Source organism: Gorilla gorilla, chromosome 3 (assembly GCF_029281585.2).
Source record: "Gorilla gorilla gorilla isolate KB3781 chromosome 3, NHGRI_mGorGor1-v2.1_pri, whole genome shotgun sequence".
NCBI classification, from domain to species: Eukaryota; Metazoa; Chordata; class Mammalia; order Primates; family Hominidae; genus Gorilla; species Gorilla gorilla.
The window spans coordinates 57,401,575-57,421,692 of NC_073227.2; the positions used below are offsets into that span (position 1 = coordinate 57,401,575).

Below are 20,118 nucleotides of genomic sequence, written 5' to 3' on the forward strand. Positions count from 1 at the left end.
GAATACTACTCGGTCATAAAAAGGAAGAAAATAATGCCATTAACAGCAACCTGGATGGAGTTGGAGACCAGTATTCTAAGTGAAGTAATTCAGGATTAGGTAACTAAACATTGGATGTTCTCACTTATAAGTGGGAGCTAAGCTATGAAAATTCAAAGGCATGAGAATAATATAATGGACTCTCAGGACTCAGAGAAGGTTGGAGTGGGAAGAGGGATAAAAGACTGTACATTGGGTGCTGTGTACACTGCTCGGGTGATGGGTGTGCCGAAATTTCAGAAATCACAACTAAATAAATTATCCATCAAATCAAACACCACCTGTTCCCTAAAATCTACTGAAATAATTTAAAATATGAGAATACAATCAAACAGATGAATATTTTTAAATGACCAGAAACAATGGGTAAACTGAGGCTCAGGGTGAAAGACTGGCTCAGCAGAAGAGTGGGACTGGACCCCAACTCTCCTGATTTTTAGTCTGGTGTTCTCTCCACCACTCACTCATTTCCCCATTTTAAATTTTCTTTTTTGGACAAAGGTGTATTGATTTTGTTGATATCACATGGAAAGCCTGAATTGGCCATAGAATCAAAGACTTTGTAAAATAGTTCAGTATTACTGTAGGAAGCAGGTAGTGGTTGCTATATTTCTAATTCCACATACGTTCCACTGGGAAATGACTAAAGCTCTAAAACAATAAACATTTTTGCTATAAATTTTAGGAAAAAACTGACGCTGAAGCAGTATGCACCATAAAGGCCAAGCAGCACTACTCATCTCAAAATATCAAAAGGAAGAGAGAGATTTTTTATACAATTCAATTGTTTAATAGTTCCTTTAACGACAGTTAAAATATGAAAATCCTGCTCAAAATGAAGCCAAAGTAATCTGAGTATTTGCAAAATAGAACCGATACTGTCAGTGGACTTCTTAATATGCTTGTGTTTAAGCACAATATGTGAAATGTAGTTAAGCTCAGTAAAAAATTTTTCATGTAACTTGTGAATGAGGGCAATGAATTTCAATATAAGCTTGACAAATTTTAATATCAGCTCATATGGCTTTATACTATTTAATATTTTTGCCAGTATTTTCCTTCTTGACAAAAAGTATTTCTAACCATTAAACAGGTATTAAATCTTTGAAAAACAAATTTTTAGTTGACAAAGTAAGTATGTTTTGAAGAGATTTTCTGTCACAGAAAGAAAGGAATCTTGCATCATAATCTTTCTTGTTGGAATAAACTGAAGATGTCCCATCTATCAGGTTTCCCAGCTTCAAGCTTCAAATACAACTAATCTCTTTCCCTTCTTTCCAGTTCTAGCAAATTTCCAGACACAAAACATACAACATTTCGTGATGGTAAATATCACAGTTGCCACACAGGACAGCAGGAACCCAATCACATTGAAGGAGTGTTACTGTAAGCGTGTGAGGTCCTGGGCTGCAACCCGAGGTTGCTTGGCTCCTTTACGGCGCATGACAAATTCAATCCAGAAGACTGCTCAACCTTTACTGGTTGATCATGTCAAATTCGTGATAACTTCATAGTGTTGTTCTCTTTATATCTGAAGGATAAACATAGAGATACCAAAATTGAAAGTAAGTTTATTTTCTTGAGCATATCAAATCCATGTAAGGTTTTTATTTTATTTTATTTTATTGATTGATTGATTGATTGATTGAAACAGAGTCTCACTCTGTTGCCCAGGCTGGAGTGCAGTGGTGCAGTCTCAGCTCACTGCAACCTCCACCTCCCGTGGTGTCAAGAGATTTTCCCGCTTCAGCCTCCTGAGTAGCTGGGATTACAGGCGCACACCACCATGCCTGGCTACTTTTTGGATTTTTAGTAGAGAGAGACAGGGTTTTTCCATGTTGGCCAGGCTGGTCTCAAACTCGTGACCTCAGGTGATCTACCTGCCTCGGCCTCCCAAAGTGCTGGGATTACAGGCGTGAGCCACTGCACCTGGCCCGTGAAAGGTTTTTACAGTGCCAAATGATTCAGAGTAAATGACATATAATTGACATAGAATTTGTACAATTTAGTTTGAGTCATCATAGAAACTTTGGCTTTTAAATTGGAATTTTATCATTGACAAATTTTTTGAAGTAAAATGGAAAGTCAGGAAAACTAATTTCTTTCAGGCAAAGCAAATATGAGCCATTTTATTATTATTATTATTATTATTATTTTTTGCTTTCTCTTTTTTTTTATTATACTTTAAGTTTTAGGGTACATGTGCACATTGTGCAGGTTAGTTACATATGTATACATGTGTGCTGCACCCACTAACTCGTCATCTAGCATTAGGTATATCTCCCAATGCTATCCCTCCCCCCTCCACAACCCCATCAAAAAGTGGGCGAAGGACATGAACAGACACTTCTCAAAAGAAGACATTTATGCAGCCAAAAAACACATGAAAAAATGCTCATCATCACTGGCCATCAGAGAAATGCAAATCAAAACCACTATGAGATATCATTCACACCAGTTAGAACGGCAATTATTATTATTTTTTAATTTGTTAATTTTTAGTTTTTGTGGGTACTTACTAGGTGCATATATTTATGGGTTGCATGAGATGTTTTGATACAGGTTGCAATGTGAAATAATCACATCATGGAGAATAAGGCATCCTTCCTTAAACATTTATCCTTTCTGTTATGAACAATCCAATTACACTCTTTTAGTTCTCAAACAGGCATATGAGAATGTGCTCAACATCGTGAGCAATTTTAAGTGCTTTAGGAAAGATAGTGAAAATACAATTTGAGAATTACCATTTTTAAGTTCCTAAAAGGAATTGTGCCATGGTCAGTGAAATGCTCATAGCTAGTCACTCTGCTTCTACCCCACCATTTTTCTCCTGTTTCCTACCCAGTAGCCAGAATGAAATTTTTGAAATTAAAGGTCAGATTTTGCAACTCCCCTGATTAAGATTTTTGCCTTACTCATCATATTAAGAATAAAATCCAACTCCGTTATTTGGTCTACAGGACCTGCAATGTCAAACACTGACAAGCTCTTCTCCTAACACTTTTTCCATACACACTATGTCTTCTAGAGACATTGGCCTTCTATTTTTCTTTAAAGTACCAAAAGTGTTCTCATCATAGCATCTTTACACATTTTGCCCCCTGTCTCGTGCTCTTGGAACACTTTCTTTCAACAACCCAAGGCATGCTTCTATCTCTTTTTGAGGTTTCCCTCTAAGTATTACCTCTAAGATAGGCTTTTCCTGGCCACCCTATGATGGAACCTCTAGGATTTTCTCTATTGTTTTATGCTTATTTTGATATTTGATTCCCAGAATTTTAAATACATTATATATCTTATAAAATAAAACTTTAAATATTAAAAGGAAAAGATCAAAATACATACACTAAGTGAATAGGTCAAAAGTGTGAGATCATCTTGAACATTATCTTGGAGAGAAGATACCAATTTACCTTCTGCTCAGATGATGGTGTAGGATATCACAACCTGCTTAGAATAACTCTCCTTTCCTGAACCATTTATTAACTACTTTTGTCCTCCAATTAAATATTAGCCTGACTTCAAATATCATATGTTAGTTTCCTTTGTTTATGTAATTGAATTATGTGACATATATTCATTAGAGTCTATTTTTTAAAATTTTTGTGTAGCCGTTGTTGGTTAATTCCATTGCTGTTTAGTATTTTGTTGATTGCTAAAACACAGATTATGTCATCATTTTATGACCAATAGACATTTGGGTTGCTAATAATTTTTGGACAATATTAATAATTCTGTCATAAACATTCTTGTATATGAAATGCAAGAGTTCTGTGCCTCCCCCTCAAGATGTGCGACAGCTGTGTGGCTCATCTGTTCAGGCCCCATGCACATTCAAGCCCCTTACGGGAGGGGGAACACGCAGACAGGCAAGTGCAGGAGCCTGGGCGAGCGCCCCTGGGCTCTGGCCCCATGGCAGCATCCAGGGGTGGGTGTCTACAACTCCCAAAGCCCAAGTGGGTATGTGTTAGTGTACTCTTTTAGCCTTGCAATGTACTGATGGCTTAAGTGTTAACCAGTCCAGTGCCCTGTTAGTACTCAGGTCCTTGTCCAGGGTCCAGGAAGAATCAGGTCACCCATGGACTCGAAGGATGAATGCAGGGGTTTTTATTGAGTGGTGGAGGTGGCTCTCAGATGGATGAATGGGGAGCTGGAATGGTGGTGAAGTGGGAAGATGATCTTCCCTTGGAGTTTAGCCATCCAGCATCTAATCTCCTCTCCTCTCCAACTGTCCCCAGCTGAACTACTCTCTACATTCAGAAATTCATTCTCTTCTCTCTGATGCACCATTCTGCCATTCTTCTGCTCTTCTTTTTGTGCCGGGGGTTTGGGGTTTACATGGGTACAGAATAGGGGGGCATGGTGGGCCCAAAGGCAACTTTGGGCCTCAAAAACAGAATGTCTGTTCTCATTTAGTTTTCAGGCTTGAGGGTGGGACCTTTACTGGGGAACAGACCTCTTCTACCCAGTATTTCCTGTTTCCTGTCCATGTAGTATATAGCACTAGGTTTACATATTTATACATATCTGTTGGGTATATAATTGAAAGTAGAATTGCTGAGATAAAAGTGCATGCTTAATTATGATTAACTTCTTGACTTTGTTTTTTTCTTAATTTTTAATTTTTTAAGTTTTATTTATTTATTTATTATTATTATTTTTGGAAACAGAATTTTGTTCTAGTTGGCCAAGCAGGAGTGCAATGGCATGATCTTGGCTCACTGCATCATCCAACTCCCGGGTTCAAGCGATGGCTCACACCTGTAATCCCAGCACTTTGGGAGGCCAAGGCGGGTGGATCTTCTGAGCTCGGGAGTTCAAGACCAGCCTGACCAACATGGTGAATCCCTGTCTCTACTAAAAATACAAAATTGGCTGGGCATGGTGGTGCATGCTTGTAATCCCAGCTACTGGGGAGGCTGAGGCAGGACTTTAAATTTTTTTGAAGTGTATTTTCTTAATTTCCAAAATTAAAGATATTTTAGTTATATTTTTAAAAATCTCCCTTACTTCCACTAAGGCTGGATCATATATTCTTTATGATATTGAATCTTTTCAAATTTACTGAGTCTTCATGTATGGCCCACCACATGTCACTTCAAATAATTATTAACAATTCAATATGCTCTAAGAAAATGTGTCTTTTAGTTGATATATATAATACATATATATATGCATGCATGTGTGTGTGTGTATCATGTTACAAGTTTTCATTTGTTAACTGTGTTCTTCTAATGTTTTATGCCATTACTCATTATTTGCTCTTCTTTTTAAAGTTTGTTTAGATTTAATGGAAGTATCTGTATATTTACATTTAAATAAACCACCTTATTTTATATTTCTTTTATATTGGTCCAACCTGTTTTATTGTACAACCTGTTTTAAAAATATTCCTTTAGGTGATGCCTGTCTTACATGAAAACATTACTGATAGTAGTTATAAATGCTGAATTTATGGTAGCTGGAGTGGGTAGACATTTTGCACATTGTATCCTTTGGAGTATAAATAAATAAATTATTAAATATTTAACTTGTTAAAATTAAAATGTTTGTGCTTCAAAAACCATCATCAAAAGGGTAAAATGTTAGCACACCCAGAATGAAACAAAATATTTGAAAAGTGTATATCTAAGATTATATCCATGCTATATAAATAGTTCTTAAAACTCAATAATAAGACAAGTTGCAAAGTTTAAAAATGTTCCAAGGATTGGAATACACATTTTTCCAAAGAAGATATATGGTCAGTAAGCACATATAACAATGGTCAACATTTTTAGCTGTAATGAAAATCCAATCCAAAACCACAAGGAGAGATCATTTCACACTCACTAAGAAGGCTATAACAAAAAGATAATAACATGTGTTGGCAACAGTGTGGAGGAATTGGAACCCTCTTGCACTGTTGGTGGGAATGACAAATGGAACAAGACCTTTGGAAAACAGTTCAGCAGTTCTTGATAAACATACAGTTCCCACATGAGGCAGCAATTCCACTTACAGTATCAATCCCAAAGAAAGAAAAACATGTTTATGCAAAAACACGTGTAGCAATGTTCTTAGTAGCCACAATTGGAAACAATCAAAAGGCCAATGAACTGATAAGTGAACAAATAAAATATGGCATATCCATACTATAAAATATTATACTACTGTAAAAAGAAATGAAGTATTAATACACACTACAACATGAATGAATCTAAAAACTATTAAAAAAAAACCCAAAAATTATGCTCAGTGAAAGAAGTCATTTACACAACATCCTAAATTATGTGATTCCAGATGGCTTCATGACTCATAAGCATTCTAAATATATTGGGATTTTAAATCTTAAATAGGTGGATTTTAAGTCATGGAAATTAATTATCAAGCCTGTTACAATAATGAAAAGAATAAAAATGAATTTTTCAGCAAGAAAATAGTTATACTTTTAGACATTTTGGATATTTAATTAAAACATTTTATTATATTTCTTTAAGTTTATCCTTCCTTTCTACCGTGGATTGATCATATAATTTTTTTAAAACTGTCTTTTTTATATTATCTATATTACTTGAAAATTATTTTTGTGTAAAAAATTGTTTCACTATTGGATACCCATTAAATGTATGGAGTTCTAAACACAGTTTTTAAATAACTGCTCAAAAATAAAAGAAGATTTCAGATTGGTTACATCATTTAAATTCTTTCAAAATTAGTCTCTTGAAGAAAGGATGAAACTCATACTATTGAGAAGATAAGGTATATCTATAAATACCATCTAGTAAAAAAATTGTTATACTCACAAAGGGTCATTAATTATTGGCTTCATGCATTGAGCAAGTTGGTACTTGACATTGTGTGGAAGTCCAATCTAATAGTTGTGCCCTTGGCCTTCATGTGTGCAATGTTATCAGGTTGATCTGCAAACAATGGAATGTGCACCATATGGATTCCATGGTAGATTGCCTCATAGATGCCATTGGATCCACCATGAGTTATAAAAGCCCTGGTTTTTGGATGACCTAGGATTGGATAAGTTTTAGCAATATTACTCATAGGAATAAAATGAGAAATGCACAACTAAACACTCAAGTGACAGTGTTTTCTAGCTAAAACATTGAACTAAATTAAAATTGTGTTTCAGACTTCAGAGGAAGGAGCACATACTTCTGCTGGAGATACAAGTGAAAGCTATATGTTGTGTGTGACTTCAGACTGAAAAAAAATTAAACAAGATTACCAGTTGGACTAAAGAAAAAGTGCAATCTAAATTAAATGTGCAAAATAAAAAGAAGCAAAGAAAAGAGAAGGACATGTAATAATGTGTTCTCCTAAATGCAGTCACAGAATGTGATATGTGAGATGTGCAAGGCAGCAGGCAGTGGGGTGGTGGTGGTGCTAGGATTGAGGAAGGACAGGTCACACTTCATCATGAAATGAGTCATCACTTTATGATTAAGATTAGGAATTTAATCCTATAGAAAATTCAGACTTCCTGGTGATAGCAGAAGAGCTGTTATTTTTAGTGACATTTGAAATAACCTTGCCTAAAAAGAAAGAACAAGTGTAAAGTTATAGAAATAGGAGACAAAGAGACAATCTATGATGTTAATAAAAAATTCTGCAAGAAATAATAACACCTGAAATAAAAATACTCTGATTCTGACCATAAAGTATGTGAATGTATATCATAAAATGCCAACAATTATAGCTTATTATGTGCCCCATAGGACTGGAAAATAAATATAAAGAAGTTTCATTTTATTTATCTTTTTCCATAACACATTTTGAATAAGCTTATTTCATGATTAATTATTCACACTCTAATGAGCTGGTACTAATATATTCAGTATTTCTACTCCCGAGTCATACCAAGAAGGTCATTCTGGGGTATCCACTTGTACACTCGAGTATTGAGTCCCAAGCCATGTGGTCTATTCCCATCAAATCTCCACAGAACCTGCTACAGTAAAGAAAATATCTTATTCCGTTAGTAGAACTCCAAAGTTAGAGAATGTTAGGACTCTAAAGAGATTAAGAATGAGATCGGGGATGTTAGGTAATAAAACTACTCAAAGACTGATGTAAATAGAATGCCAACATTTCATTTTCTTAACTTCTATAATTAGTTAAGTATATAAGGAAGTCAGGATTTTCCAAATAATAGCTTAGAAAAATGAGATTATCAATGAAAAGTTCAAGTATTTAAAAAATTGCTATGCTTTACAAAAGAAGACCTATGTGTGGCCAATCATCATATGCAAAAAGCTTAACATCACTGCTCATTAGAGAAATGCAAATCAAAATCACAATAGATACTATCTTGCACCAGTCATAATGGCTATTATAAACTTAAAAAGTAATAGATGCTAGCGAGATTGTGTAGAAAAAGGAATGCTTATACTCTGTTAGTGGGAGTTTATGTTGGTTCAACCATTGTGGAAGACAGTGTGGCACTTCCTCAAAAACCTAGAGGCTAAAATACAATTCAACTCACCAATCTCATTAGTGGGTATATACGCAAAGGATGATGAATGATTCTCTTATAAAGGCACATACACATGTTTATTAATAGCAGTAGTATTCACAATAGTAAAGATATGGAATCAACCTCAATGCCCATCAATGATTGACTGAATAAAGAAAATGGAATGGGATACATATACACCATGGAATACTATGCAGCCATAAAAAAGCAAGATTTGTATTTTACAGGACATAGATGGAGCTGGAGGCTGTTATCCTTAGCAAACTAGCATAGAAACAGAACCACATGTTCTCACTGTTAAGTGGAAGCTAAAAGATGAGCACACATGGAAACATAGCATGGAACAACATACTGGGGTGTATTGGAGGGTGGAGGGCAGGAGAAGAGAGAAGATCAGGTAAAATAACTAATGGGTACTGGTCTTAATGACTGGGCGATTAAACAATCTGTAAAACAAACCCCCATAATACAAATTTATCTATGTAACAAACCTGCACCTGTACCCCTGAACTTAAAATAAAATTTAAAAAATAAAATAAATTTAATTTTAAGCACATAAAAATTCTAAAAAATTATACGTATGAAAAAATTTAAATAGTCATTATAATTCTAGTGAGAATAAGCAGTAACAATTTAGTAATGACCTATATGTTTATTTTATTTTATGTATTTTATACTAGTTTTCATCTTCCAAATTAAATATTAATTTATTCATTTTTAGTAATATACGAAGTAATTCATGTATTTCTGCTTGTCTATAAGTTATTATATTAGGGTTTGGTGTTCTTTGATTGACAAAAAAGCAAGTTGATAAAATAAGCTAATTGTATGAAATAATGCTACAAAGGTAGCATGTATAACTTCTTTGAAATTATGAATTATCAAGCACTACTTCCGGGAGAAATTTCAAGGGACAATTTCTGAGACAAATTCAGAGTATTATCAGTATTGTTAATTTTCGTTGTTTTTTTTTCAGCATTGAAATGAGGAACCTGCTGGTATCATTAATAAAGATATAGCTGTTGAATAAATTCAAAATCATATTTTTCTGAATTTGGTCAACAGATTGTTAACACTTAGACAATGTGCTACAAAGCTTTGACAACAGTGATTAATATGTTCTACTATAGCCAAGACGTTCTTATGTTTAAGTTACTAATTTTGGAATTCCCAAGCAATCCTCATAAACTGATAAATAATTTACAGTGTTTTACTTTTACTTGTTATATCAGTATTAAAATAACTGAGTTTTCAGCAAAAAACTTCAGTAGAGGTCATTGCAAGGAGACTATATCAGATAGGGAGCTAAAAAGTAATTGACAAATACACAAAAGTCACCGTTTTATTCTATACAGAAGAAAATATGTTCCTACTATGTATTATAGAGGGTGCATCTGAACCTGTTCCCCGCCTGGCTTCCTTCTGTTTGACTCCTTCCTATATTTTTTTCTGCTGCCTCCATTGGGAGGAATTTTAATCTGATAGTCAGTGCTGAGTCCTTGTGGGGCCACATTTTATACAGCACAGGATCCACCTTCAGGTCAGGATCCATCTCCATCCTTTTTCTTTCATCTTCCTGTTTTAGACATTGGCTGGGCCCAGTCCAGCAAGGGAGGCTGCTTTTTCTCTTTTTCTAAATCTACCTGGCTAGGTGAGAACTTGGACTAAGTCTGTCAGCCTAGGCCATTCTTTCTCTGAATAGTACCCTGAACATCACTCAGATAGGCCTATTCCAAAATGTAGAGGAAGTATATGAGGCTGGATTATATGGCAAGCCTAAACTGCATGATGCATGTTAGACATTTTGAAATACCTGCTATTGTTATTGTGCTAGTGAAGTCACCCATTAAAATGTAACTTCTTCTGATAACATCTATAGTGTGTATAATTTCCTCAGGAATCCTTAAACATAAGGATCAGATGACAGGGAAATAATTTGGTGATATCTCTTATGTGACCTCAATATCATGATAATATCAAAACTTTACCTACACCTCTTAATATATTTCTTCCTGTTCACAATATTAGTACCAAATTTACTACCCATGATTATACTCTTTGTATTACTTTAGCATCTTTCATGTACATTTCTTATTTTGAACTAATATCTGATAATTAGTGCTTTCCCAAGAGCTACATTTCCAGGAAGGAAATTTCTATAATTGGATTATTTATAGCCTTTAACAGCCTCTTTTAGTAGTTTTCCACACCAATAAGGAACTTTATCTGTCCTTCTGTGGATCTTGGCAAGGGCTGATGCAATTACATTGGCCCTTTCTTCTGACATGTTGCTGACCATTGACCCCAGAGAAAACACCACAACACCATTTTCTCCAGAGCTCTGGGTAAACTCTTCCATTTCCTGTGAAAAAAGAATTTGTTCCATCACAAAAGAGTAACAGCACAGCAGGCACTACTGAAAGAATTGGTACAAATTACTAAAGAGAGAAAATCAAGTATTATCAGGAATTATTGGAGGAAATTATGTCTTTTAACTGACCCAATCACTCAGTTTCTTATCAAGAAGATGTATAATATGAGACAGGTGGCCTCTACTAAGTGTGTTTATGTAAATATGTGTGTGTGCATGTTTGTGTGTGTGTGTAAGAGAGAAATGAAATGGCGCTATTACATAGTAGTCAGGGAGATAATGTTAGAAAACACTATACCCAGACTCTTCACTTATAATATTACAGTTACTAATATAGGTTCTTGGAAAGTGGCACTACTTGGCTTTAATTCTATATTGTCATTCTACTAAATCACATATCTTTATTTCAGGCAGGTTTTCTTATTGGGGGAAACAGCCCCCAGTATTTAAATGTAGGTTCTTTTCTATTTTCCCTAAGTATCAGCCAGTCTGAGAAATAAAGGGAAAGAGTACAAAAGAGAGAAATTTTAAAGCTGGGTGTCCGGGGGAGACATCATATGTTGGCAGGTTCCGTGATGCCCCCTGAGCCGCAAAACCAGCAAGTTTTTATTAGTGATTTTCAAAGGGGAAGGAGTGTACGAATAGGGTGTGGGTCACAGAGATCACACGCTTCAAAGGCAATAAAATATCACAAGACAAATGGGCAGGGCAAGGTCACAAGGCCAGGGTGAAAATAGAATTCCTGATGAAGTTTCATGTCCCACTGGGCACACACTTGTCATTGATAACACCTTATCAGGAGACAGGGTTTGAGAGCAGACAACAAGTCTGACTAAAATTTACTAGGCAGGAATTTCCTAATCCTAATAAGCCTGGGGGCACTACAGGAGACCAGGGCTTATTTCATCCCTTATCTACAACCATATAAGACAGACACTCCCAGAGCAGACATTTTAGCCCCGCCCCCCCAATGCATTCTTTTCCCAGTGCTGTTAATTATATTCCTTACTAGGGAAAGAATTCAGTGATATTTCTCTTACCCGTTTTTGGTAATAAGGGAAACATGACTCTGTCCTGCCTGGCTCCCAGGCAGTCAGACCTAATGTTTATCTCCCTTGTTCCCTGAACATTGCTGTTATCCTGTTCTTTTTTCAAGGTGCCCAGATTTCATATTTTTCTAACACACATGCTTTATGAACAATTTGTGCAGTTAATGCAATCATCACAGGGTCCTGAGGCGACATACATCCTCAGCTTATGAAGATAATGGTATTAAGAGATTAAAGCCAGGTATAGGAAATTATAAGAGTATTGATTGGGGAAGTGATAAATGTGCATGAAATCTTCACAATTTATGTTCTGCCGTGGCTTCAGCTGGACCCTCTGTTCGGGGTCCCTCACTTCCTGCAACATTTTCTATAGAATTGTTTTAGTTTGAAGCTATCAATGGTTTTCTTCCCTAACTATAAACACTGAGGAAAAGTTACTCACAGTTGGGGTGATTTTTTGTCTACATTTATCTTCCTCTATAATCCTTTACACTTCACTAAAATTTTCTCAGAGTTTCCCAGTGTTTTTTCAAAAAAGAAAAAAAGTAACAGTAAAAAGTGGTGGTTAAGAATCACTGACATTCTGGAATCTGGTTGTGGTTTGGAATTTCTATGAATTAGTACTGAGAGTCTCATTTATAATACTGAATTGTACAGTATATAGTTAGATAGTTGAATGATCATATTTTTCAGGTGATTCTTTAGGTGGAATAACTTTTCCCTGAAATCACACTGTTAAATTGATGTTCTATTTATAACTGCCTGTGAGGAACTCTCATTGTCACTTTGTTGTGTCTCGGAGGCAGCAGCACTTGCACCATAATGGGAGAGGCCACCAGCGCTTTCCACAGGGGAGATCTGGTCACCCTCATGAGTAGCTCACTCACACTACACTTCTTGGTGAAGATGTACTTGGCTAAAATTGATTGATATTTACTCTGATTTGCTTTCTCCAATCTATGCCAATATTTAAATTTATAAACTTTCAGTTTTAATCATTAGGGTAAAACTTTTTTTAACTGCTGTTTATAAAACAAACAAAAAAATCCAAATATTGACTGTGAAGACCATATATTGCTGTATGTTTTTTTCAAATATGATTTTTAATCTTAAGACATCAATGTTTATGTGAGAGTCATTGTACTACTATTCCAGATAATACATGGGGCATCTAGACATTTTGTGTGATTGCAGTTACCTGTTGCCACATTTACTGTAACTCGTGTTCAGGGTTTACTCTCACTGGCTTGATGCCCAGAGCCTTCTTCATCCACCCAGTGTTGAAGTATTCTAACTTCTGTTTACTGATTCATCACTGATGTGGACTGGTTGTTTCAGACTCTGTGACAACTTCATAAAAATAATACAAAATCATTGTAAGTAATTTAACAAAAGTATGAAAAGTTTCAAAAAGAAAAGGAAATATTTCTAAAATTTCTATCTAGAGATATTACCAACGTAAAATATGTATATTCTCATCATGGCTTTTATTCTATTTACACATGTACACTCATGACATTTATTTAGAAAGTTTTAACCTTATTGTATATACATTTTCCTCTTACAAAAAATTTGTCATCTTGTTATATTTATCATTTTCTACTACACTTTACTTGCATTACGGCTCACAGTGTAATTGAATATTTGATTGATAAAATTATTGTAAGGCTATAGTATGCATATAGTATAAGTTTTTAGTCATTCCTTCATTTAAGATGTTGGATTATTTCCAATGTGAATTTTATGAATATTTTCCATAAATATTAAATGTGCACATCCTGATTCATTTTTTTCTCAGTATGATTACATGAAACTATATTATTAAACCAATGATTATGTGCATTTTTAAATCACTAGAAATATTTTGCCAAATGTCTTTTTCTCTTAAAATATAAACATATATTATGAGAATCTAATATTTAATTTAAAAGAAAACAACTTGGGTTAACAATTATTCTACATAATAAACAATTAGAGAACCAACTTTACAACCATTGACTTGCATTCAAATCTTTCTGCAAGTTAATAACAACAGCTGCTATTAGTAATTATCACTATTATACTACTAGTCATCATTTTTCTTATCCTTCTACACCTCCTATTCTCTTCCCCCTCCTATTGGCACTATCACTTTCCCTTAATATGAATAGGGAAATCTTTCAATAGTAGGGTAGGGTGGCATAGAATTTTTATTAGTCTTACCTCAGCTTTTGTCTCTTTAGAAAGTTATAAAGCACATACAATTTGCATTCAACATAGATATTGTATTTTACCCATGGAATAAATTCTCAGTTTTATGTAGACAAGAATCTTAAGAGATTACTTAATAATGTATTAAAGAATGCTTACTTTCTACCTATGTCTTAAAAGTATGATACTAATTTAAAATGTATGAGGTTCTTGTGTTCCTTTACAAAGAACATCATCTTCTAAGTAGACAGAATTCTTTAATTATTGTAAACTAAGTTTATTACTATTCAGATACAAGTGATAGAAATTATTTGGTCTTTATAATACGTGCATCATTCATTTTCTCCATGCTTCTCTGTAGGGAGCTTTGGCGTCTAGACACAAGTTCAACCAGGATGCTGTACTAAGTTGCTTGTCATAAGGCTGAAAACACCTGCTCTAATAGGGCATGTTTCTGTTCTAAGATGTAAACGTCAGATATCTCAGTGTAGAATGAGTTACATCCTTGAGTAAAATCAAGTGAACACTGGGTTTGGCTGCAAATATTATTAAGGGTACACATTTATATTGTTGAGTAACTATTTTCTTTTTAAGATAGAATACTTAAAATCCTCATAACTTACAGTAGAATTTTAGAATGTCAACTTACGCATCTTACTAGCAAAACTAGTATGCCTACTTTTATTCAAGTCCACAATATATCTGTCCTCCACGACTTTTCAAGAGAACGTAATCTTGATGTGCTGAACAATCTGGTTCTATTAAATGAAGAATGGTATCTCAAGTGACTTGCACATGTTAAGTAATTAATAGTGTTAGTAATCATAACAAAATAACCATAATTGCAAAATTAATATTTCTGAATCACTGACTATATAACAGAGAGATTTTAAGTGTTTTGTGTGTATTAACATTTTTTCCACAAAACACAATATGAAGTGGGTACTATTACTGCAAATGTAGGCATAATTACTTCTAGTCCAACATTCTAGTCCACTTTTCCATCATCTGCTACCAGATTCCATGCAAAATTTCCCAAATGATCTGCTCTTTCTTTGTTTCCTTTTTTTAAATAATCTTATCATATATCTTCATTTCCTAACTCTTTTTAGTAGTCCCCAAAGGTGCTTCATAAATATTTTAACTCCTAATAAGTATCAGGCTCTAACTTGCCTCTCAGCATCATCTGATTCTCACTCAGCCTGTCCCTGCAAACTAAACTTGGAGTCTTGAGAACTTTCCTGAACACGTTACCTTTTTTTCTTTTTGTGTTTTCTGCCCTCCTCATTATTTCACCAATTTCTGCACATTGTTCAGCTGTCAGCTTCATTATCAGTGAGTCCAGGATACTTTCTATTATCTCCACTGATGCTATCTTGGCATGAGATAATAGCTTTTGCACAATTTTTATTACTTGTACATATTCTATCTTTTGAAATAGAATGTAATGTGTGTGGGGACAGAAACTGTGTCTATTTTTTTTCCTCTTGCCTGTGGTTTTTGTTAAACTTTTATAAACATTCTCTTAATGAATGACCAATACCTTCTTACGTGTTGCATAATCAAGGCTTTAATTTAACCAACCCTATTTTCAAAGTCTCCTTAGTATCCCTCTGTATCTATAATAATGATGAAACTCACGTACTTGTGATGGTATCGATAAATCAACAAGTACAAGAGTTCCTAATTGCTATCTGCTTTACCCCACCCACTTCCCATCTTTCTTTCTAAGTCAGACACTCTGCAGGAAGACAGTAGAGTCATTCCTACTAAAAATTCAAAGCTAACAAAACCGAATCAACAAAATTATCTTTACCTGAGATAGGGGTTTGGTAGATTTGCAGTGGAGTCCTCCAACAAAATCAACATTTGGTAAGAGTGGATGAGGAAATTGAAAATTCCAGGAGTTTTGAATAAGCCATATGTATGTCAGCTTTCTCCAATGTCTCAGATAAGGTAGTGGGTCTTCCTGAGAGGAAAAATGAAAGAAAAAGTGGATGACACAAGATAATTACATTAGGTAATTTTCTGAAAGGGATTAGAATAATGTAGGCAAAAATGTAGACCAAGTGTCTGTACTTTAAAATACAGGAACATATATTCAAATATAAACATAATTTATTTTTTATGTATTATATATTTTGCCCATGTGTATTTATAAGAAAAGCAAACTGAGGGTAAACTACATCGCTAATGTCACATCGGAATACTCACAATCACAAACAATTATTAAAATAATCTATAGAGAAGTAAACATCCATTTCTTTATGCTTTAAAACTTCAATAGTAGCATATAAACATTTAAACAACTCTTTGAGCTCCATGATCAACTAATTCTGCCTAACCCATAAAAATAATTTTCTAAGAAATAGTCTAGTTTCCACAGTTCATTAAGCTAATCTTTTTATCTTTGGTTATTCAAGTGAACTGTGGGCTATTTTGAGAGTGTGGCTGAAATCCTTGTACCAACTACTGCTTTTGATTTATGCTAAGGTATTAACCATATTAGCTTTTAAGTAAATATATTTGAAAATTACAGCTAGAAAATTTTGAGAAATTATTCAAATAGAGATTTGTATCCAACCTTAATTTGGTTCATATTTTGTAGTAAACAGACATAGTATTTTTTTTAAAAAACTATATAGATAGAAAAATGTTCAGACTTCAATAAGATGATTGGTCTTAAAATGAATAATTTCCAATCTTTTAGTGAAGGAATGTGGAGACATTAGAAACTACAAATTGCCCTTATTGGTTTTTGCATTTGAGACAGAAGCACTATTTCTCTCAACTGTGAAGGAAACCTTCTGGTAACATGGGGACATATTTTAATTTCAGAATAAAGAAACTGCGGTGTACAAGGAAAAACAATTTCTGCAATGTTACATAGATAGTTGTGGTAGAAAATTGTGTAACTACTCAATATACATGTATGCATTCGGTAAGATGTTTGTGGACGGGTCCGACTTTTTTAAGATAAAAATATGTATAGTAAAACAGATGTGTGATTGTTTAAAGAAATATTAGGTGCACTAATTTACAGGTTTATGACTTCCTAGAATGTTCTGTATGAGCAATGGCCACAGGGTTTTAACTGAACTTATAATTTAAGCTTTTCTGTAATATTTGTGCAATTGATAGATCATCTTGTGTTTTCATTTCATAAATTCACTTACGAAATACTCCACTACCAGCTGGGCGTGGTGGCTCATGCGTGTAATCCCAGCACTTTGGGAGGCTGAGGCAGGTGTATCACTTGAGGTCAGGAGTTTGAGACCAGCCTGGCCAACATGGTGAAGCCCCATCTCTACTAAAAATACAAAAAAATTAACCAAGTGTGCTGACACATGCCTGTAATCCCAGCAGTGAGTTTAGATTGCACCACTGCACTCCAGCCTGGAAGACAAAGAAAGACTCCACCAAAAAAAAAAAAAAAAAAAAAAAAAAAAAAAAAAAAAAAAAAAAGGACCCTGACTTTATTGCTTTATATAAGCTCAGCTTCAAAGGCACAGGAAAGTTACATCTCCATATTACCAACTGAAAAAATTACTTACGTAAAACTTCACTGGAAAACTGATCCCACTTCTTCATATTAAATATTCGGTTGGAACCAAAATTGAAAATAAACCAGATAGATCATATATTTTTACCCTCTCTATGAAAGTCATTTGGTCACTTAATTCTGACATAACAACAGGTATGTAGGAAGGCAGAAACAGAAATCCTACACTGTGCTTTTCAAGTGTGTAGCCAGCAGAGAAGTGGAGACTGTACAGGAAGGGTATGTTAAATAGCTCAGCCAGCAACTCACCACAGGGAATAATAGCATCTGCAAGAACAACATCAAATTTTAACTTTCGTAGTTTTTTCATAAGTTTATTATTTTAAACTACATCCTTACAGAACTTTCTAAGTATGTCATTAAATGTCCACATGATTTCTTGTACTTGTGAAAAATATGACCAAAATGTGTCTTTTGGAAGGGCTGCCCATCTCTTGACTAGTTGCATGATGATGTCCTCCAACTCAGTTTTAGTTAAAGATGCAGGATAAACTTAAGTTTAAGAGTAGGTAGGCTGTTGGGATCAAACAAATGGAAGCTGAAAATGTCAGTACAGGCACCTCATGCCCCCTCTGGACAAGCTCATCCAGGATTGTCTTTATATTCATCCAATGGCTGAATGCTGTGGGCCACACCAGCACCTTTCCACAGCTTCCAGAGCTAATGTAACAGCTCAGCTGTATCAGCAGCAAAATTGAAGTCCATTTCATACACATCCTGGTGCAATGTAATGCTTTTTTCCATTTGCTGTTTCTTTCTGTCATTTATTATGGTTATATCCATGGATAAATCAATCACGAAGTTCAAATGTAACTTTTACAATTCAAAGGAAATATATTATCATTAGATTAACAGTCTGAGTATGTAGATGTCAAGGAGATAAATGAAGGTAGATGATCTATTTACACAAGTGTGTTTAATGTCCCTTTATGTTTATAAGTGCTATCTTTGAGCTAATATCAATGTTCTTGTATGGACACATCACTTGTCTTATGTAATTTATTTTAGAAAAGTCTCCAGAAATGTAGTCATGAGAGGTCCATGTTTGTGCATTTTGTTTGACACAGAACTAAAGATAAAATAACAAAACATGGTTCAAATAATTTTTTGTATATTTTGTTTATATATAATTTATATACCACACAGCACCTTCAACTGAGGCATGGTGTGCAGTGCAGGCTGCCATTTTTGCTGTTTGTGGAAGTTAGCTGTTCTGCCCTTCGAGCTTTGGAGAGTCCAAATGTACATTTGGTGGAAGGAATTCCCCAGTTGCTGCACATCTGCTCTATAAAAACATGGCCAGACTGCTTCTTTAAGCAGGTACCAGATCCTGTTCCTCCTCACTGGGTGGGACTTCCCAACAGGGGACTCCAACCACTCCCACCAGTGTTCTTGTGTCTACAGAGATTTGAAAACTCCCTGTGACAGAGCTCCCAGAGAGAGTTACGGGCCGGCATCTTTGCTGTTTGAGTGACTTATCAATTCCAGTCTGTAAGCTTTGATGAACCCATGCTGACTGGGGTGAAAATGATACACCAGAACAGCACAGCAGCCATATAAAAATGGGGCCAGACTGCTTTTTTAATTGAGTTCCTGACCCTCGACCTCATTACCGGGTGGAGACTCCCCACGGGGATTTTTGGCTACCATCACTAGTATTCACAGGCTGACAGAGATTCCAGGCATCCCTGGTAAAGAGACCCCAGGGGGCAGGGCAGGCTGACATCTTTGCTGTTTGGGCAACTTAGCCATTCCAGCCTTCTAGCTTTGGAGTGTCCAAGGCAACCAAGGGCTGAAGTGTACCCCCAGCAAAGCACAGCTGCTTTATGAAAATGTGGCTAGACTACCTTAAGCAGGTCCCTGATACCATTCCTTCTGACTAGGGGTCTGATCTCCCAACTGGGATCTCCAGCCACCTCTTCGAGGTATGTTTGTGGCAGAAACAGGTCCATATCTCCCTGGGTTGGAGCTACCAGAGAAAAGGGCAGGCTGCCATCTTTCCTGTTTCTCAGCCTTCACTGGTGATACCTCCAGGTACTAAAAAATCTGAGGTGAATAGTGACTGGAGTGGCCCCTAGCATAACACAGCAGCCCTACAGAAAAATGATCAGAGTGTAATGTGGTTGCCTGCTCCTGTATGTCCTCATCATGCAGATCTTCCAGGCCTGGGTCTCTAGCCAACACCTGCCCAATCTATCCAGCTAGTAGCAACTTGGCAACTCCTTGGAGAGAGCCACTGGGGCAACAGAAAGCCTCTCAGCCACTGCATCTGCAGTGAAACTTTCCTTGACTCCCTTGGACAAACAAAGGAGCAAAGACACTGAGCCATTGCTGGCTTGCATCTCTCTGAGATGAAGCCACAGGAACAAACAAAGTAGCAAAGCAGCAAGCCAACTGATGTGGAGCCCAGAGCAGTGGGTGCAGGAGAATCTGC

General features: G+C 35.5%; 1 pseudogene; it reads right to left on the bottom strand.

Annotated features, from left to right (window-relative positions):
• Nucleotides 1-849: 849 nt before the first annotated feature.
• On the bottom strand, nucleotides 850-18,400 carry LOC101136601 (UDP-glucuronosyltransferase 2B4-like; annotated as a pseudogene).
• Nucleotides 18,401-20,118: the final 1,718 nt, after the last annotated feature.